This window comes from Pelobates fuscus, chromosome 13 (assembly GCF_036172605.1).
Source record: "Pelobates fuscus isolate aPelFus1 chromosome 13, aPelFus1.pri, whole genome shotgun sequence".
NCBI classification, from domain to species: domain Eukaryota; kingdom Metazoa; phylum Chordata; class Amphibia; order Anura; family Pelobatidae; genus Pelobates; species Pelobates fuscus.
In genome coordinates, this window is record NC_086329.1 from 37,207,336 (window position 1) to 37,229,889 (window position 22,554).

Here is a 22,554-nt window from a genome sequence, read left to right on the forward strand (position 1 = left end):
GGGGGGCAGGGGCAATGTGTGTGTATGGGGGGCAGGGGCAATGTGTGTGTATGGGGGGCAGGGGCAATGTGTGTGTATATGGGGGCAGGGGCAATGTGTGTGTATGGGGGGCAGGGGCAATGTGTGTGTATGGGGGGCAGGGGCAATGTGTGTGTATATGGGGGCAAGGGCAATGTGTGTGTATATGGGGGCAGGGGCAATGTGTGTGTGTATGGGGGGCAGGGGCAATGTGTGTGTGTGTGTGTGTGTGTATGGGGGGCAGGGGCAATGTGTGTGTGTATGGGGGGCAGGGGCAATGTGTGTGTGTGTGTATGGGGGGCAGGGGCAATGTGTGTATATATGGGGGGCAGGGGCAATGTGTGTGTGTATGGGGGGCAGGGGCAATGTGTGTCTGTGTGATAAGAAGGATTTTTCTTTTAATGTGTGTGTGTTTTTTTTTTTTTTTAAATTAAATAAATGTTATGTCCCCCCTCCCTTCTTACCTTTACTGGGAGGAGGGGGGACATCTTTCGTTCCATGGTGGTCCCAGTGGGGTTCATTGGTGGTCCCAGTGGTAGGACTGAACTCTAGCCCGCGCTCCAGGGCTAGAGTTCACTCTCGCGAGATTTGGAGCGTTGCCGTGGTAACCGCGGCAACGCTCCAAATCTCGCGAGAGGAGGACCCGGAGGAGCTGCTGGTAACTCCCAGCTCCCGGGTCCTCTCTCCCTCCCCTGCCGGTCGGCTGTCAGCAATGTGCCTGCGGACCGGGGAGGGAGATCACTGATCTCCCTCCCCGGTCTGCAGGCACAATGCAGGGCTGGCACTTGGGCAATGTCAGCCCTGCATTAGCCGGCAGGGGAGAATCTCGGGGGGGGCAATTGCCCCATTGCCCCCCCCCTGGATCCGCCACTGCTTGGGTTAAGGGTGTTCAATTTGTAAATCCATCTGCATTTTCTTTGACGTAGAATTTTGTCAAAATCCCCCCGTCTCTGTTCACGTTTGACAAGCTCCAGGCCACAAAAGAGAATGTCTTTAGAAGACCCACCATGCTGTTCCTTTAAATGTCTTGAGATGGGAGTATCAAGTCGATTTTTGGGGGATCTGACATGTTATTTGACACTGGAGGGTCTGACAGGAGATCTGCCCTGTCAGTTGTCAATGCTCTAAGGTAAGCCCTCTTGAGACACTTGTTAGGGTAGAACATGTCAGATCCCCCACAAATCGACTTGATACTCCCATCTCAAGACATTTAAAGGAACAGCATGGTGGGTCTTCTAAAGACATTCGCTTTTGTGGCCTGGAGCTTGTCAAACGTGAACAGATGGGGGGATTTTGACAAAATTCTACGTCAAAGAGAATGCAGATGGATTTACAAATTGAGCAAAGAGAACACAGTTCCCACACTGTGAAGGGCTTATAGTACAGGAACATTTATAAACAGCACTGAGCATTTAAACATTGAAAACATGCAAATGAAGAAGTGCGATAAGTGAATTAATGCTTCTCATTTTACACAAGGCTTTCTTCATTTTGACAGATTAACACACTGCTAAGGACGGGCTGGCTTATTTACAGCTAGACATAGCCTCCAATGAGTCGAGAGTATAGGTGGAAAATAAATGCTCACATTTAGATTTTTTGACTGTAAATCCCCACCGATACTTTTTGTTCTACCCACAACACAATCAGAGAAGATATAAAATAGAATAAATGATGAGGGTTTAATTTGAATTAAAGGGTGGATGGTTAAAAGGACACTCCAGACACCTAGAGCATTTTAGCTTGTTGAAAAGCTTTATGTGTGAAGAGTGTGTCGTCGTTTTTTTTTCTCCATTTTGCAAAAAGTGTAGATTTCAATAGAAATGTAACCTTTCATCAATTCAAATTCTTACACCCTAAAGACTTTCAAATCAGATAACCCGCCCTGTTATTTCCTGGTTTGGTAAGCTCAGTGGAGCTAAACTCAAGATGCAGCAACTGCACAGAGCACCTGCCTTGCAAATACCTCTCATTGAGCTGTATTGGAAAGTCTGTGATTGGACAGCCACATAAAGTGTGGGCGGGGTTAGAAGGGGAGGGTTGGCAAAGGCAGCACACAAGAGATCTGCAGGTTTTGCAAGCTGCTTTAGATTTACCCCCAATGGACACATGCATAATTAAATGCATGCACGTTTTAATTTGGGGTATATCTACTAAACAGTCATCTGTATATATTTTCTAATTGTGCAGTGGAATGTCCCTTTAAGAGTAAGACAAACCTGTGATGAACTGACATTTGCAGAGGATAACAGTGTTATATTTTTGCAAACATATTCCTATATCATATGTCTCTACCACTTTCACCACAATGTTGTTTTACTAGACGGGCACTCTTTGTGTGTAAAATGTATAGACTCTATATCGTCACCAAATGACAAGGACTATGTTTAAGAATTTATCACCAGCTGAACCGATGTGACCACGTACAGAACAAAAAAATAAATAAATGGTTACAGTGAAATGACAAAGAAAGGCAGATTTATCTGTGAACTGAACAAGTTGTACAATAGGCCGGACCTCGATATGTCACATGCCGGCTGCAATAATGCAACTATTCTAGCGTGGATACAGAGAGCTTTGTAAACGCAACCCAAAGTGAACACAGCTTCTGTAATGTAAAAGAAATGATTGTTTAGGGATCCCTTTCGATTCTTGTTGGTGCCGTGTTGTTTAACCCCTTCCTGGCATAGTTATTGTACTATGGCTAAAACTACTCTGCCATAGGATATGGTTAATGTATCTAAAGCCATTATCTATACATTTGTTGATACTTTTCAATAACTGCCGCCAGGTTTTTCAATCTCAGGAAGCATGTTGTTGCTTAGTAAAAACTTTGGTACAGCAAGTAATGAAAAAGCCAAACATGACTTGTTCTGAGTAAAGTGGATTATTGTCCTATATCTTTGGGCTACATTATAGTAAAAAATATATTAAATGTGTATACTATCACAGTCTTATATAAGACTTTCATAATATAAAAATATAATAGATTTTATCATATATTTTTATATCACCACAGTGGTACATCTGGGAAATACCATGTACAGAGACAAAATTTTATTTTAAAAACATTTTTTTTTTCATTCTCCATATTGAGTTGAGATCCAGATTTAAAAGAAAAAAAAACCTAAGATAAAAACATTTTAAAAACTTTGGGATGAACGGCGTGCAGGAGCAGACGCCATTTCACCCAGCTCCTCGACCATCACCCGAAAATCTGCCAAAAAACGGCACACTACCGGGCAATCCAAACCAAAATTGACACCCTCGTACAGGGGATACTAACCCGGACCCGTGGATGCCTTTTTTATGCCCGTCGGGCGCAAAAATACGGCGCAAGGTACCTCGGGCCTACCGAGCGGGTATTCCGCGACTACCACGCATTACCTCCTGGGACGGAGACTACTGGGACGGAGACTTCTGGAACACGTTCCCTCAGAAAGCGGACGAGACCGGGTCCATACCAGGATCCCCGATGGGCCGCAAATCTCAAAAGCCGACCCCGGCCGCGGGAGCCTCCAACCATGACATCGGCCAGATGCTGACCGCAACGACCCGCACAAGGGAGCCTGCATCCCCCAGAAGGGAATCCACACCAGGCCCAGAGGTGGACACTATACCCGAGAAAGGTACTAAGATTGCACCTGACCCAGAACCGCCTGTTACAAAGCGGGACATTCCCGACCTTTTGGCACACTTCCAGGACATGTTCTTTGCGGAACTTAACCTGGTGAAAGCCGAAATGCAGGCCATAACAGAACGCCTCCGAGCATCCGAGGAGGATTCTGCAGACACAAAACGGGACATGGCCACCCAGGGGGAAGCACTAAAGCAGCTACAAACCTCTCACTCCCACATCACAGCTAGACTGGACGCACTGGAAGACAAAAGCAGACAAAACAATGTCAAAATAAGGGGAATTGAGGATAATGTACCAGCTGAAGAACTGCCTCACCTCATCAGGCGACTCATAGCAGCTATTCTCCCCACTAAGCACGCTAAACTGTTCGCCCATGACGGACTTTACCGCATCGCGACACCCCTGCAAACACCAAACTTCCAACCTCGGGACGTTATTCTATGCTGCAAATCCTTTGCGGATAAACAAAGACTGTTACAAGCACTACGGGGGAACACCCCATTCCAGTTTGAGACTCACTCACCTTTTATCAAGACCTTGGTAAGGCTACGCTACTGTGGCGGAAAGCGATGCGCCCAATTACGCAGCAATTACAAACGGCTGGCCTCCCTTACCGGTGGACTAACTCAAGAGCACTGATGTGCACGAAAGACGGCAAAACCCACAAGGCTACGAACCCTTCCGAAGGCTACGCAGCCCCGAAGGATATGGGACGTTGACGTACCTCCTTTCGTCCCTGGAGGGGAACGGGACACTGCCACCTGAACGAAGCCCCAGTTGCACTAGGCTTCCCAAACAAGAAGGCCCAATGTTTTGCTTGAACTATCACGCTATTTGCGAACACGTTTGCAATTGACTTCAGCAGCAACCACTTAGTTTAATTTTCGTTTAATTTTCAATTGATCATATATTACATATGCACATATGCACTCAACTGCTCCTGACGCTACCATTCACACGACCTCAGCGACCCTAACCCCTGTTTAAACCAATACACACATATGGGTCCGTCTGATACCGACACGCACCTGTCCTCCCCCCCGCACAATGACCAGAGAAGCGAGGGACACTTAGTCACTAGGGCCCTCTTTTAACGTTCCACTGCCCTCCTGGCACTCATGGCCCAATTACACTACGACTCAGCACACTGCCATAGCTGACAGACCATCAAGAAGTATAGCGTGTAACATACACAGTGTGAATAACTCCCTCTTATTAGCCCACACACATTCAAAGTACGACTCAATACACATTCCAAACTACAAGAGTATAACCAAAGTTTCGGTATTCTTAATTTGTCAGTGCTAATAAGAAAGGACCAAGCTTGTATAATTGTTGCCAGCGATATTGGTTTAGGTTGTGTACGTCCTCAGCCTGCATCTACAGGCCTAAGCTCCGGCTTGTATAGTTAATCCATGACAATGTACAAAACCTAACCCATACCTATAAATGTTAATTGCTTATACCTAACTGTTAACAACATTATAAAAAATGTGCAGTACTACGATGCCAAATTGTGAATATTGATGCATACACTATGCGTGCTGTTGTGGCACTTTACTCATGTTTGTTCCTTCCATGCACAGAAAAAATAAAGAATTTAAAAAATAAAAAAAAAATAAACTTTGGGATGTCTTTCTAAAACCCTAACTAACACTAAAGTATAGTGTATATATTTGCAATGTGTTCTCTGAAAAGAAAATGCATTTACAAATGGGGGCTCAACTTCAAGGCAGGGTGACAGTATGAATATTTTGGTGTATTCCAATAATAAACCTTTTTTATGAGGCAATTAGAGGATTCTAGACCCACTCCCTCTCCATTAAACACTAGTCTCACAAATAACTGCCCAGAGGCTGTAGCGGGAAGATAAAGTAGAGGATAATTACATGTCATTTTCTGAAATTATTTTAATTTTACATCGGCTCCCTGACAGAACTTGGGTTTTGTTCTTGCAGGGCATTTATGTAATATTTAAAATAATTGGTTGAAAAGGTCACTGTAGCAGATTGGGTAGGAATATGTGAAAACGGATGTATTACTCTTTATATAACAGATGTGGTACTCGGGGCAAATATTTAATCATATATTTAATGTATACAGTCTTCTTAGTGAAAGTACCAGCTAATGTATAAATTAGTAGATACATTAACCAGAAGATCACTTCCTGCTTCCAGCTTAATGTACGTCTGTCATGCTCATTAATGACATATTCAGCATCCCACAATTCTTTGCATGGAATTGTGGGATGCCACTGCATTTTTTTGGAGCAGGGTGGCCATATTAGTAATTACCTCACCTTAGCATGAACACCACAGTAAAAAAAACAAAAAAAGAAGTAAAAGAAAGGTGACAATTACATTTGAAAGACATTTTGTAATGTAGCAGGTTAGAAAGCCCAATGTACTAATTGAATGCCTATAAGGAGCTGTATCATTTATTTCTCTCTTCCTCCCTGATATAACTTTTAAGAGTGGCATGACAAATCGAGCGAAAATATTCAAAAACAAAGATTGTATCAGTTTTTGAAACATATTTATATCATTAAGAAGAAAAGAGGGAAGGAAAAAACAAACAAACAATACGAAAGCTGAATTGGGAGAAGACGGGAAGAATGAAGAGTAAGAATAAAGGCCTCGAAACCTAATTCACTAGGTTGTACCTTCAGTCTGAGAGTTACCCCATTGGTATTGTAGACGCTATCAAATCATAAGAAAGATATTTGTTGGGATAAGTGGGTAATGATAAGTTTTTCATGAAACCCCCTCTAAACAAATTAAATCAAATCCTTAAAGTTCACAACCTCTAAAGCGAGATGGTATGTGAGGTCAAGGAATGTCAGAGGGCCATTCAGTCCCATAGTGCAACGACTCCTAGATGTCCTAGGGAGCCAGATCCAAAACTGAGGGAAGTCCAGCCTTTTGAGATCAGACTCCAGGTTGACTAATCTTCTAGAACAGTGGTTCCCAAACCAGTCCTCACAGTCCAGGATTTATGTATTTCCCTGACAAAACCTGGACTGTTGGTGTGTCTTGAGGAGAGGTTTGGAAAATAAAGATCCTGTTTTGTCAAGCATTGATTTGGCACGTAGTAATGCAATTGTAAAGAACCCATTTCTCTCCTGGACCTTGGCCGGATGAAAAGGTGCCTCACCACCCTTGTTCTTCGACCTTTCCATATGAATTAATCAACACCATGCTGCAGTGCACAGCACTGGCAATGGCCTGGGATTGGTAGCATTTGGAAGTAATGTTTAGAGTTTTGGTCAGAGTGTACTCCTGATACAGTGTATTCGCCCTATGTACAATATACGGTACCATACCTGTCCCAGGTCTCTCTGTCCCACTTGAGGGTACACATGAGGGGTTTATTGTTTGCCCTCATACAACTGGGTAATGGTGGGCATTAATGAAAATGCTAGATACTTAAGAAGTGTAACTTTAGTTTTAAAATATAATTAATTTGACAAAAATTAGAAGGACTTCACCCAAAGCCTCCAAGCACCATAACCTCGGTGATAAGCTGTGATGATTGTGGTGCTTTAATTATTCCTTTAAATATACAAATGACTCTAATTTGCCAAAAGGATTTGTATACTATTATCGCTCCCACACATGAGGCGGAGATCCTGCACTTATCCCAGCTGTACATACGGACTTAAACCAGATGGTCTTACAAATCACAACACTAACACATGTCTGTTGTCTAATGCATCAGAGTCTGTGGGGCAGCAGCTGACCCTAAACCCTCATTTATAGGATACAAAACTGACTAAAATGTTACATTAACCCATTAAGAGCCACTGGACAACAAACTGGTTAACTGCACAATTTCTACTCATTTCCTGTGATGTTTGTTTTTCCCCCCTCTTTCCGGTGTCCATGTGGGAAAAAAATAGAATTTCCCTTTAATGTCAAGACAAAAATAGTTTACTTTCCCACGGCAGATGCAGCGGAAAATGAAACCGTTTAAAAATGTCAGAATGTCCCATTTGCCTCGTATCTATACAAACCATCAATGTCACCGCCGTACTGAAAATTTAAAGCCTCCTTTTTCTAATGGGACTGCATCATTTAGGAAATGCTTTTTATCTGTGAGAAATTAAGTCAGTTGAGCTTAAGACATTTAGGAGGAAATCTGTTTAACATCTTAAGAGCCAGAAGTGTGCGCATCATATTGATTTGCAAAGTTTGGGGTCATCTCAGGCATGCAGTGGGTTAATTGGTTGCAACAAGTATACTTTAAGGATTATGAAGGAACATTAAGGGATATTTTTTTGTTAATCTTATTATTCTTATGCTAGGTTTGTTATTTCTCACATACACTATACATACACCCACTGTTAAAGTTGCTGTGCACGGCGTGTATTAGAGTTAGCACATGTTTTCCTTTCCTGGAAAATAAACATGCATTTTTTTCCCCTGGGACTGTCCTTAAAATAAAACAATTAGCGGTGATATTTTAGTAAATGGCAAGATTCCTTATAAGGAATTGATCACTCCAGACGGGGATACACGCTCGGAGTGTAGGAAACTTCACAGCAAAACAGGATTTAAGAGGCTTCAGTCACTTTCTTAAAGGTTTTTCTTGATATTTAATACACTGTCATACGGACAGATAGACAGATAGACAGGTAGATCGGTACATCAATATAGAATTTTGAAGAAAAAAAATTCCACCTTCAAAAAACAAAAACACAAAAAAAATCACTCTGAAAATTCAAGAACTGAAAACTGAATTGTTAAATGAAGTCCGAAATAGCAAAGTGGAAAAATGTTTATTTAATAGATCGCGGATGCCTTAGATACAGGGGAGCCCAAACAAGTAGATGTCCAGATGTTGTAGATCGAGAGCTGTAGTGACAAATAATCAGAGAAGCTGTATTTTCAGATTATCTGGGGATCTACTTTTTGGGCACCACTGCCTTAAAGGAACACCCTAACTTTAATAATAATAATTAACATATTAATATATTTTATATTTGGAGTGTTCTTTACACCTTTTTGATTAAAAACTTCATTTAATTTACCTATAATCCAGCACAGGGATAATCTATAGTTAATGCATTAGGAACATTAGGAACAAATTTATTTCCTCAAACTGTACATTATATTTTTAGCAGTGTCATTACTGTCACCCGAAAAGGACTATTTTAATACATCACAGAAGGCAAGTTTTCACATAAGTATTTCCTGTCTCTCTTTGTCTCATGGAGTACAGTAAAACTCTTGTAATACATATGAATTAAATCGACAAATGAAAAGCACTACTTTATAATGCAGCAGACTTCACTTAAAGGGACACTACAGTCACCAAGACAACTACAGCTTATTGAATTTGTTCTGGTGAGTAAAATCATTCCCTTCAGGCTTTTTGCAGTAAAGACGGTCTTTTCAGAGAAAATGCAATATTTACATTACAGCTTAGTGATACCTCCACTGGCCACTCCTCGGATGGCTGCTAGAAGTGCTTCCTGGGGCAATGCTGCACACTGTGCAGTACTGCATTCAGTGTCTCCACCCTCTGCGTGCAGACACTGAACTTTCCTCATAGCGATGCATTGATTCAATGCATCTCTATGAGGAGATGCTGATTGGCCAGGGCTGTGTTTGATTTGTGTTGGCTGTGACCCTGATCTTCCTCATTGACAGTCTCAGTAAATCCTATGGGAAAGCACTGTGATTGGCTCACATAATCACTTCTGATTATGTCAGCTGTAAGCAGGCAGATGAGGGCAGAGGCAGCAGCTGCAGACTTGAATACAAGTTGACTATATGTAGGGAGGTAAGGGGGGCTAGATGGTGGGTTTAACACTACAGTGTCAGGAATACATGTTTGTGTTCCTGACCGTATATTGTTTCTTTAATGCCCGTAGTCAAGAAACATGGTATGATTTTTCACTGTAACATTAATGCTATTTGTCAAAAAGCTCCAACAAGTTATGTAACACTGCACAAAATTTAAAGAGACACTATAGTCACCAGAACAATTACAGCTTAATGCAGTTGTTCTGGTGTTTACTCCCTGTCCCTGTGGGATTTTCATGTAAACACTGTCTTTTCAGAGAAAAGGGAAGTGTTGACATTGCTGCCTAGGGACACCTCTAGTGGCAGTCACTCAGATGGCCACTAGTGGTGGTTCCTGGTTCAGTGCTGCACGGACGTTGAACTTCCCCCCTTAGCGATGCAATGATTAAATTTCTTTCAGATCATCTATTTTTGTCTCAACTTTTCCATACGGATATGATAACTACAATTCACAAATTAGAGATTAACAGATCTTTCTCTAGAACCAATGAGGTCATCCAGGAATTCAAGCACTCCTATGATGTAGCATATCTATCATTGGAGGATATTACTGAGCAGCATGAGGACTTGTGACATCATATGTGCTTTCTGACACTTCATTCAAAGAAGTGCCTGAAGGTTGCCGATGCATGCACAAAAGCTCTGGATTTACCATACATAGTTTTCATTGGAAGACATGCGCACGAGAGGGTTTCATTTTTATATTGGGTGAATGATGCCGCTTGAGGAATTATTGTGCATGAGTGTTCAGTGGGTCATGGTTATTATACAGCTGTTCCATTTGAGCTAAGAGTGCCTCCCTCACCAATTCCTTTTGGAAGTGACAGGCAAGGAGATGTTCCCTGGTTCGTCTTACTGAACCAACTGGGCATCTCTCAAAATAAAGACGCATTATTTTTTTCCCCATAAAGTTCTATTAATTACAAATTAATTTACAAATGACTCGATTTAAAAAAATGATATATAGGGCTTTATTTAGTAAACACTGTATTTTAGAGAACCGAATATTGAATTGCAAAATGTAGGCTAAAATATCTTATTAGGAACTTTTCTCCAGTTTGGCTCTAGTCAAAGACTTTAAAAGGACATTCTGGACCCCTAAAGCTCTTTATCTTGCTGAAATGCTTTATGTGTGAAGAGGGTGTTTTCTTTTCTTATTCATTTTACAAAAAAGTGTAGATTTCAACAGAATGGCACTTTTATAAGCTATCGTTGTTATACCCACCCCGCCATCTGTCAGTCAGACAACCAATCCTGTTCCTACTGGTTGTTTAGCTCAGTGGAGCTAAATTCAAGAGGCAACAATTCACCAGAGAAACTACCTGGCAAAGCCTTCTCATTGAGCTGTACTGGGAAGTCTGTGATTGGAAACCAGAGAATTCTGGGCGAGGTTAGAAGGTGAGGGCTTGCAATAGCTGCAGATAAGAGAACTGCAGCTTTTGCAAACTGATTTTCATGTACCCCAATAAATAATACACAATTAAAAGTGATGTGGAATTATTAAAAATCTTTATTGTACTTGTATTGAATTATTGTACTAACTCCATTTTAACTTTATACTGTGACTTCGTCCTCCATTTTGTCCTCCTAACCTGACTTCTTCAATCCTCCATTTTGTCCTCATGACTTAACTTGTTCATTTTAAAACTACATTACGTGACTGAACTTCTCAACCCAATTAATACAGTAGACAAAGACCGTGTTTCCTTCAAGGACAAGTACCAGGAGGTGCTGGCTACTCCTTAAGACTTGCCGGCTACTCCTTAAGAGCTTGTAAGATAGTACAGTTTGAAGGCCACAGAACACAGTAGTAATGAAATGTTCTATTCATAAGAGACCTTGCACCTGGACATAAAGCCTGATATCACTGACCGTGTAAAATGACGCTTAGGACCCCCTTGTCCCCCACCCGTGTCCAGAATAATCCCACCTCTGATGGGTGGGCACGGGACTAACCTCTTAATTTTACTAACCAATAGGTAAGACACTAACTCCGTCACTTAACAATTAATCCAATTGATGATGTTTATTTGCTGATATTCTAATAATCAATGATGACGCAAAATGCCTCTTAAAAGGGCCTGCGCGCCCGCTTTTACTTCACTTGCCAATAAACTTTCTCGAAGTTATTTTAACCTGAACCTCGTGTGTCAGACTTAATTACTTCAGCGTATATACGCAATTTAACTTTATTGATTTGGACAGGAACAGATAGACTTTGAACATTTTGGTTTACTTTCAAAAAGTACCATAACAACTTGGCGCCCAACGTGGGGCATCGGGCTATGTCCGGCCGGTGAGCCGTCCTAAGGAAGACAAGGGTGGACGGAGGAATCCAGGGGGAAGGAAGGGAGATTGATCACCTCCAGATACACGGTAGAGACTTCTGCAGAGCCACCGGTACGTTCCGGCCCCTTTGATTGACCCGTCCACGTGTCTGTGACTGCTTCCCGGGAGGACATCAAAGACAGGTAATATCTTGCCCGGTGTCTCGTTACTCACTTGCTTACCTGCATTTTAGTCTATCTGTTGCCTGGGTGTGTTTGAATTGTTTGCCTGTTTCCCCATTTTGAGATAAAGGGGGGGTGGGGACCTGCAGGGGATTTGCCTGGGGTTCTCTGTCTTGCTTGTTTTCCCCTTTTTGGGATAAAGGGGGGTGGACCTGAGGGGATTTGCCTGGGTCCTCGGTGTGACTGTCTATCTGTTTGTATTTTCCCTCTTTTGGGATAAAGGGGGGTGGATCTGAGGGGATTTGCCTTGGTCTTCTGTTGCCTGTTTTACCTCTTTTAGGAACCACTGTGCTGTGGTTGTAAGGAAAAAGGGGGGTTGACCTGTGGATGTGTTCCTGGGGGTCTTCTGTTGCCTGTTTACTTCTTTTAGGAGCCTCGTGGCTGTGGCTGTAAGGAAAAAGAAGTTGGTGGAACTGTGGGATCTGTGTAGAATCATAGGTTTCTGTGATCCAATGGTGTGTCACTTTGATAGCCTAGCTAGCTTCACTGTGCACGTTCGGACCATCCAGCTCTAGTTGAGTTGGGGACGTCCTGGCCCGGACCTTTCGGCTCTAGTTGAGCCGGAGATCCACTGGTTATTTAATTGTGGTAGGAGACTGAGCCTTGTGGCAGGGGACTTTGTTTCCTGGGGGAATTCAGGCAGGTATTGCTTGTTTTTCGCATCACGTGGTAGTGAGACTTATAAGTGGGTTTTATAGGGGCACTACGGGAGTGAGGATAGACGTGGCCACATTCTTGTGGACTGCAGAGTAGAGGGAGGCTGGAAAGGATTTCGGACCGGTGTTAGCTGTTATCCTTGGCCGCTGGTAGTGAGACTTACGAAAGTCGTTCTCCGAGCGGGGACACTACGAGGTTGAGAAAGGTGACTTTGGAGTAAGCACATGTAGAAGGAAAGGGATTATTGTTGATTTAATTTGAACTGTAATGCATGCACTGTATTTCAATTGTATTGTTGTCTTGTCTGTTTTATTAGGAGTCTCATGAACTCCTGTGTCTGTCTCTAAGGATTTTCCTTGTCTTTCATCTTTTCTATACTTCCTATATTATTATACTATCCACTCCCATTTCTCTTGAAAGAGAAGTGATTGGTCACACACTTCTCACCTCGCTCCAATCCGTGTCTACCACCCCGGGTAGGCGGATTCAGTGACTAGTCTACGTTTTGGGAAGACGCACCTGAGAAAGTCCCACGATTCTCGGGTGGCAGTCGAGCATTGTAGACGTTCTTGTTCAGTTTTCCTTCTCTCTCCCTATATCTAGGACGCTGGTATAGGGGTAAAGGGATTATGGGACAGGATTTAAGCAAGCCCAGTAAGGGCTGGTTAGCATGTGATTTAGTCGAAGACAGAGAGGGTGAGGAAATGGTTAAAGGTGTTGAAAAGATTGCGAAAGTATGTAGAATTGCTGTACCGACATGTGGGAGATTGCAACCAGAAAGTTGGCGCAGGTTACTGACAGAAAAGAAAGGCAAACTTACAGATAATGGTTTATTAAAGACTGCTGAAGCATGGTATAGAGTAGCGAAGGCTATTCAGCTAGAAGGTTGGGTTGAGGAAGAGATAAATCACAAGGGTGTGAAATTGTTTGTGTATCATAATAATTGTGTTGCTGGGGTTTATCCTCAGCCAGCGCCCAAAACCGGCGCCCAGGGAATGTCTATCCCCAAGGTTCAGTCAGCAATAAGTGATAGCCAGCTGACTATGTTCCCCACTCCCAATACCCATCCCATCACCTCCCCTGTCTGCCCGGTCCTGAATTCTGATGGATCTTTCTTTTCCCCTGCCCCATCTTTAACACTCCCATCATCCTCATCCATCCCTACGCTACCTGCTATACCTTCCCCTAACATTTCATCTGCCATTCCTGCCCTACACTCTCTCTCTGTTCATGACCCCCTCCCCTCTTCCTCCACCCAACTAACCACCTCTTCCGCCCTTGCCCCGGCTCCTCCCTCTACACTCACCCCTACCAATCCCTCTCCGTTCCCTCCCATCTCCACCCCAGCTCAATACCCCACCTCCTTCCCCTCCCCAGCCTGGCCCTACCCCTTCCCATATCCCATGGCCCTGCCCTATCCCGGATATCCACTCCCCACTCCCCAAGCCACGCCCCAGGTTCCGGTCATGCCCAGTCCGGCACAGTCTGCCCCGGATGTGCCCTCTTCCAACATGGCCGCCACTTCTTCCCTTAACCCTAATGTAGTACCTTTTCCGGCCACCAATATGGCGGCCCCCAGTTCGGCCCTGATGCCGGTAATTCCCGGTGACTACCTATCCCCAGGTTATAACTCGCTAGCCACCCCTGCATCTGGGGCTCGTTCCCAACCACCGATCCTTTCACCTCATTCAGACCCTGCACCACGCAAAAGAGCCAATATCATAGAATTCGATGATGACGAGATGGACAGGGTGTCCCATGTCTCATCGGAGCTTGCCGCGGGAGCCCCAACTCATCGTTCTATCGATGACCCCTTTGGCCACAAGGGTCGGGGAGAACAGGCCCCTCCTAAATATGTTGCTTTCAATCCCACTCAAGCTAGTGCTCTAATGAAATCACTCCCTGACCCAGAAAAACAGCCTATGCCCTTCTATCGAGGGATAGTTCAAATTCAAAAGACTTATTCCGCAGCATGGCGTGATCTACTGAGCATTTGTGCTATAAAAGCAGGGGATGCATATTGGCCAAGTATGGCCCGACACCTCAGTACGGATCTGCTCGGCAGTGACGTTGATTACCCCTCCGGAGTAACTTTTTGCACCCAATTAAGAGAATGGGCTAAGGACAAACTTGCGGATCAGGCTGCTGGCCTTACTGATGTTATTCAAGATAAAGGAGAATCAGTGGAAAGGTTTCATGCAAGGCTGTATCAAATGTTCACAGATTTGGGGTTTGATCTTACTGACAAGATTCATTCACAAATGCTGTCAGGTGCGTTTGTCCAAGGTGTTAAAGACTCTATACGCAAGGGAATCATTGCCGCACGCCCTGAATATAAGGTTGTTCCCCTGGATACCCTGCTTTTAGTTGCTAGAGGGTTGGAATCTGTTCAGACCCCAAGAAGATCCAATCCAGCTCCCCTCATGGTGGCTCGCGCTACCCCCGTCACCTCTGGCACTAAGAAAGTCAGGTTAGAAGATGTAACTTGTTTCAATTGTGGGGCTCAGGGACACTACAGAGGCGACTGTCCGGAACCTAAAAAGGAACCAGGGGCACCCAAGAAGTTCTCTAAGCCTGCCCCAGGCCCCAGGACCGAGACAAAGGTTCCAATTGTTGAAGAACCGGACGATTAGGAGACTGGCAAGCCTGTGTCTGTAACCCCTGTAATGGCAGTGTCTACAGGGGATAAGGGAGGGCCACTTGCCACAGTGACTTTGCCCATTGAAGACCATCCTACTACATTTCTAGTTGACACAGGTGCAGCCCGTAGTGTTCTACGAGAACAAGACCTGCCAGACCCATCCTTCCTGTCCAGTATTGATGTCTCTTGTGTTGGAGTGGATGGCCAGCCAAGACGTAGCCCTTTAACAACTCCACTACGAGTTGGCTCTAGCCTGCTTGCTCGCTTTGTAGTATCCTCCACATGCCCCATTAACCTGTTAGGTGCTGATGTTCTCTCACGCCTGCAAGCATCCATCACCTTTACCCCAGATGGGCAGGTAGAAATGTTTACACCTCTGTCTGTATCAGACACTTCAGCCCTATGCTCTTTGCCTCTGATGCTGCATATAGAAAAGCCCCGTGAGGAGGCAGCAGAATTAAGGTCCAATTTCCCAGAGGAATTAAAAACACAGGTGCCCGCTAAGTTATGGTCCTCAGGCCCAGAGGACATAGGTCACCTAAATGTTCCCCCTGTGGTGGTAAAGCTTATTCCAGGAGCTAAGTTACCAAGAAAACCACAATATCCGTTAAAACCAGCACAGTCTGCTGCAATTTCTGTCCACATCAAGGCACTCTTGGAGAAGGGTGCCCTTGTCAAATGTAAATCTGAATGCAACACCCCGTTATTCCCCGTGAAAAAGAAAACTCCAAAGGGTGAGCCAGAGAAGTACAGGATGGTTCAGGATCTCCGTGCTGTTAATGAAGCTACCGTCCTAGACACCCCTCTTGTACCAAATCCTCATACTCTGCTCTCCGGAGTCCCACCATCTGCAAAATTCTTCACAGTTATTGACCTGGCCAATGCCTTTTTCAGTGTCCCACTGGACCCATCCTGTCAATACCTGTTTGCTTTCACTCATGAAATGCAACAGTATACCTGGACTGTCATGCCCCAAGGGGCACAAAATTCTCCAAGTCAATTTGCTAAGGCCATGGGCACCATCCTTGACCCATGGCAAGCTGAGCACCCAGAAGTTGTCCTACTTCAGTATGTGGATGATCTACTGCTGTGTGGAGATGATATTCCCGCTACTGAAAGGTGTTCAATCAGTCTTCTTTCCTATCTGGCAGAACAGGGATGCAAAGCCTCACTCATCAAGCTACAATTCTGTCAATCTTCAGTGATCTTCCTTGGACATTGCCTATCTCAAGGTACCAGACATCTTACTCGGGACCGGGTAAGAGCTGTTCTGGACATTCCACCTCCAAGGACTTCAAAGTCTCTTCATGCCTTCCTAGGCCTCATTTCCTACTGCAGAGCATGGATCCCTGAAGCCTCTCTGCTTATGCAACCTCTCTATGATGCTCTTAAGTCTGACCCGTTCTGTCTCACCAATGAAGCCCTGGCCAATTTCGATGCTTTAAAACGGGCCATTGCCTCTGCTCCTGCCTTGGGCCTACCTGACTACTCCAAACCCTTCAAATTGTTTGTCTCTGAAAGACAAGGCCACGCAACAGGAGTGCTCACCCAAACTAATGACTTAAGAGGCCGCCAGAGGCCTATTGGATATTTCTCATGTCAACTGGACATTGTGGCCAGAGGGACTCCTTCCTGTCTCAGGGCTGTTTTTGCTGCGAGAGAACTCATAGAGAGGACCTCAGACCTGGTCCTTGGCCACCCTCTGGTTGTTTTGGCCCCTCATGACATCTCTGCCATCGTCAACCAAGTCCAGCTCAAGCACGTGTCTCCAGCCAGACACCTGCGCCTACAGTGTCATCTTCTTTTGCCTGACAACATTTCCATCCAAAGATGTCAAGTGCTTAATCCGTCCACTCTTCTTCCACTCCCTGAGGGGGGTATCTATTATGGATTTATCACGGATGAAACCTACATTCACCTGCTCTGTGGATGTATTAAGAAAGTCATGCATCCACATTTGACATTTTATGAAGGCGAAAAACCTCTCTGTGAAGGCCCAGATCACGCCTTCTGCACCATGTGGTACAAACCGAACATTACTCCTGAACCTTGCTATGAAGATGAGCTTTACCACCGGACCGATGTAAAGCTCACTGCACAAGACTTTTATTGCGACTCTGAAGGTAATAGCATGGTCTTGGTCCAACTACCTCAACAACTTAACTACCTCTACCGCCATTGGGATACCGCTATCCCACATATTCCTGTTACCAAGTTAAAGACAAAGTCATGGAATGACCTTGGGCCCATGGCAAAACTATGGGCCACCATGAATGAAGAACAGCTACAGGAAAACGGTATTGCCAAATACCCAACAACTGACCTTCTAGAAGCATGGCCACGCCATTTCCTGGAAAAGGAATTTCAAGACCTGGTCATAAAGAATGATTATGACCCAGAAACACCTCATGACTGTTTTGAACAGATGAAAATGGAAACAGTGCACTTACCAACTGTGCATGAGAACCCATTACCAGATCCGGATTTTACCCTGTTTGTGGACGGATCGAGATATGCCGATGAAGGAGGAACATATCACACAGGATATGCCGTAACCACAACAGATGAAGTCATTAAATCATCATCCTTACCGCCAGCAATGTCTGCGCAAGAAGCTGAATTACAGGCCCTGACTTCAGCATGCAAAATTTCCGAAGGAAAACGTGCCAACATCTATACAGATTCAAGATATGCTCTGGGTGTGGCACATGACTTCGGCCTAATTTGGAAGACTAGAGGATTTCTTACCACCGCCGGTACACCAGTCAAACACAGCACTGCAATCAAGGAGCTAATGGATGCCCTCCTACTTCCCGAAGAGGTGGCCGTTTTGAAAGTCAAGGCCCATGGGAAATTGGATACAGATGAAGCAAAGGGCAACCATTTGGCTGATCAAGCTGCTAAGTTAGCGGCCAGGGACTTGCAGGAAGTGGATGAAGAAGTGTCCGGACAAGAAGAAGAAGAAGAAGAAGAAGTCCCTATTTTTGCTTTGCAAACTCTTCCTACTGATTTGCGAATCTTACAAGAACAACAAGCTGCAGTCACTCCTGAGGAAATCCAGAAGTGGAAAAAGAAAGGAGCTGTCCAAAAGGACGGAATATATTACAACAACTTCAAATTTTGTCTTCCCAGAAATTTATACCCAGCAGTGGTCCAATGGGCACATGGGCCTGCGCACCTGTCAAAAGAATTGATGGCCGCCCTCATACAGAAGTATTATGAAGCACCTGGAATCACAACATTGATCAATAGCTTTTGCAAGGCCTGTGTCATCTGTGCAAAATGCAATCCAGGAAGACCAATTAAGGTGCCCGCGAAACACCTGGCAAAGCCCATGTACCCCTTCCAGCGAATTCAAATTGACCACATCCAAATGCCCAAGAGTGGGCCCCATGAATATGCACTAGTAATAGTGGACATGTTCTCAGGCTGGCCAGAAGCCTACCCAGTGGCCAATATCACTGCAAAGACAACCGCAAAGCGCCTAATTACAGATATTGTATGCAGATTCGGACTCCCAGAAGTCATTGAGAGTGATCAAGGCCCAGCCTTTACAGCAACTGTGACTAAAGAAATTTGGACTGCTCTAGGGGTGACTCTGGCCTTCCATACCCCTTACCACCCACAAAGTAGTGGTAAAGTGGAGCGCATGAATGGCACTCTAAAAACCAGAATGTTAAAAATGTCACAAGAAACAAAGATGCCCTGGCCAGAAAGCCTACCAATAGCTCTATTCAGTGTTAGGCACACACCTAGAGGGAAGCATTCACTGTCCCCATATGAGGTTCTATTTGGGACAGCACCCAGACTAGGTTGTTATTATCCGCAGCAGTTACAGCTCCAATCAGATGTTTTAGTAGATTATGTAACTGAACTTGCAAGTGTTTTAAACAAAATACATGCCCAAGTTTTCTCTTCAATTCCAGATCCCGAATTGGATACAGGTTCCCATAACCTACTCCCCGGAGATTGGGTCCTGGTTAAGAAGTTTGTGCGGAAAAATACCCTAGAACCGAGATTTGACGGTCCATTCCAAGTTCTCCTGATTACCGCAACCTCCGTCAAATTGGCCGGTAGGCCAAATTGGGTCCACGCTTCCCACTGCAAGAAATCTCCTGCCCCAGAGGAAGCGAATATCGCACAAACATGTATCTCTGGTACATCTTCTCCTTAATTAGCCTTATGAAGGCCCAGCAAGTAGCCATTACCAAAGACATTAGTGGGTACACCTTCTGGTATAATTCATCATGCACCCAGGTGGCTACTTATACCTTTGACTATTGTGATATTGTAGAATGCCCATTTCCCACACCACAAATCCAGAGCATCTATAGAGATATCCCTCATTCGAAAGACCCATATGTTTGTGTAGTTGACAAGCAATGGGGGCACAATTGTGACCATTGGGGGGCGGCGGGGTGGAATGCCGGGCCTGCCTGGGGTTACAAACCAAAAAGTGCCGTAGCTAAAGTAGATGATCACGGTAGATCGCTTCTCCAGAGAATGACTTTGAGAAAGCCTGGGGGGAGCACACCAATGAAATTAATCCTTAACATTGAGCATCCAAGCCCAACAGATGCAGACCAGTATGTGATGGGAATGTATTGGAAAAAGGGTTCCTACCAAAAATTAGGGCATTTCTACCTTAAAGATATGTGCAATTCTTCTGAGTGGCAAGGGGCCACCCATATGGTCCCTAACCCATTAAAACCTCATATCCAGACCTTTCAAGACATGATGGCCATTGCTAACCCCACCTTTGAAGATACCATGGCCGCTGAAACAGGTTTTAATGATGTAAATTTATGGTTAGAATGGATGAAATATAATGCTAATAAGCATAATAGAACTGCATGTTACGTGTGTGGAGGTGCCCGGCCTCACCTGGGTACCGTACCTTTAATCCTACCTGTAGATATAGAAGAATGTATTTTAAGCCTTTTTGCCTATCACTATAATTTTAACAGGTCCATATGTATTGCATGGACAAAGGAGTATCCTCTCCTAGCCAACGATGTCAAACCCCCTGATGGTATTACCGTATATAAAGGTAATTACACTTGCTATGCCATGTACGATGGTATTGGTAAATTTGTAGGTAACTTTTCCAAAGGCTATTGTGCTACATACAGAACTGTCCCTGTACGTTTGCTGCAACATCACACTAGGTCACTAGGGGACATTTATTGGTTGTGTGGGGATTTACAGCTAAGATCCAGAATGGACACAGAATGGTGGGGAGAATGTACTTTGACTAAGGCCATTATGCCTATACATATTATTTCTGACACACACCTCAACACCCATGAGTTCAGCCACACTAAGGTTAAACGTGACGCCCCAGTGAAAGGAAGTTTTGATCCTCATGTATATATTGATGCCATTGGAGTGCCCAGGGGGGTGCCCAACGAGTTTAAGGCTAGGGATGAAGTTGCTGCAGGATTTGAATCAATTTTTACCATAGTTACCGCAAACAAGAATCTAAATTGGATAAATTACATTTATTATAATCAACAGCGTTTTGTCAATTACACCAGAGACGCCCTCCAGGGGTTGGCCGAACAGTTGCAGGCCACATCCCAAATGACTTTCCAGAATAGAATGGCCCTAGATATGATCTTAGCCGAAAAAGGAGGGGTTTGTAAGATTTTGCCCGACACTATGACATGTTGTACCTACATCCCAGAAAACACAGGCCCTAATGGTAAAGTCACACTAGCTATAGAAAAATTAAATGACCTGTCTGAAGAGTTAAAAAGGAATTCTGGGATAAAAGACCCCTGGGAAAGATGGTTTGGTTGGATGACAGGATGGCAAAAGGCTTTAATGCAGATTGGTATGGCTATACTAATTTTTCTTTTTATTTTTGCTCTTCTCTTTTGTTGTGTCCTCCCATGTCTGAGAAAATCCCTCATGAAGACTGTTGACCAAGCGGCACCCACTTTGACCCATCTCGAAGTTGATGACCAAGAATTCCAAGACATCAACTCACCCTGTCTGCCGCTGCAAACATTCCCTTTTGTTGATAAAGTGCAGGAATTCTAGGAAGGGACTAGCTCAGGGACAGCATCTGTCAGTGAATGGTAAAGGCCCCATGTGGAGAAGTGGTGGGTTAGCTGCCATGGGATACCCTTGGGTGTGAAGCGTTCGAGAGCCATACTGACGGATGGTTAGCCTATTAGGGTCAGATCTAGGGACAGCCTTGCACTTTGCATTAACATCTAGCTAGCAGCCACGGGGTTTCTGTGCCTTTGGGTTAACACGTCTTCTGATACTAACATAATAAAGTTTTATCTCTTAGAATCTAACATTTCATAGGGGGGACTGATGTGGAATTATTAAAAATCTTTATTGTACTTGTATTGAATTATTGTACTAACTCCATTTTAACTTTATACTGTGACTTCGTCCTCCATTTTGTCCTCCTAACCTGACTTCTTCAATCCTCCATTTTGTCCTCATGACTTAACTTGTTCATTTTAAAACTACATTACGTGACTGAACTTCTCAACCCAATTAATACAGTAGACAAAGACCGTGTTTCCTTCAAGGACAAGTACCAGGAGGTGCTGGCTACTCCTTAAGACTTGCCGGCTACTCCTTAAGAGCTTGTAAGATAGTACAGTTTGAAGGCCACAGAACACAGTAGTAATGAAATGTTCTATTCATAAGAGACCTTGCACCTGGACATAAAGCCTGATATCACTGACCGTGTAAAATGACGCTTAGGACCCCCTTGTCCCCCACCCGTGTCCAGAATAATCCCACCTCTGATGGGTGGGCACGGGACTAACCTCTTAATTTTACTAACCAATAGGTAAGACACTAACTCCGTCACTTAACAATTAATCCAATTGATGATGTTTATTTGCTGATATTCTAATAATCAATGATGACGCAAAATGCCTCTTAAAAGGGCCTGCGCGCCCGCTTTTACTTCACTTGCCAATAAACTTTCTCGAAGTTATTTTAACCTGAACCTCGTGTGTCAGACTTAATTACTTCAGCGTATATACGCAATTTAACTTTATTGATTTGGACAGGAACAGATAGACTTTGAACATTTTGGTTTACTTTCAAAAAGTACCATAACAAAAGTATGCATGTTTTCATTTGGGGTATATCAACTAAACAGTATTGTTTTTTTTTATTTGATTTGATTTGGGCTTTAAGTTTACTTTTGTTTAGCTCACAATTGCAATACACAAATAATAGAAGATATTTTGAAATACATTCTTTTTTTTTCTGAGCATTCGTTAATTGTTAAAGGAACATTGATTT

At 43.9% G+C, this 22,554-nt stretch overlaps 1 protein-coding gene across 1 annotated transcript in view; it reads right to left on the reverse strand.

The window, feature by feature from the left end:
- The window catches only part of PLEKHG3 (pleckstrin homology and RhoGEF domain containing G3), a 131,830-nt gene that overhangs the window by 96,947 nt on the left and 12,329 nt on the right, over nucleotides 1-22,554 (reverse strand). The window lies entirely within an intron of this gene.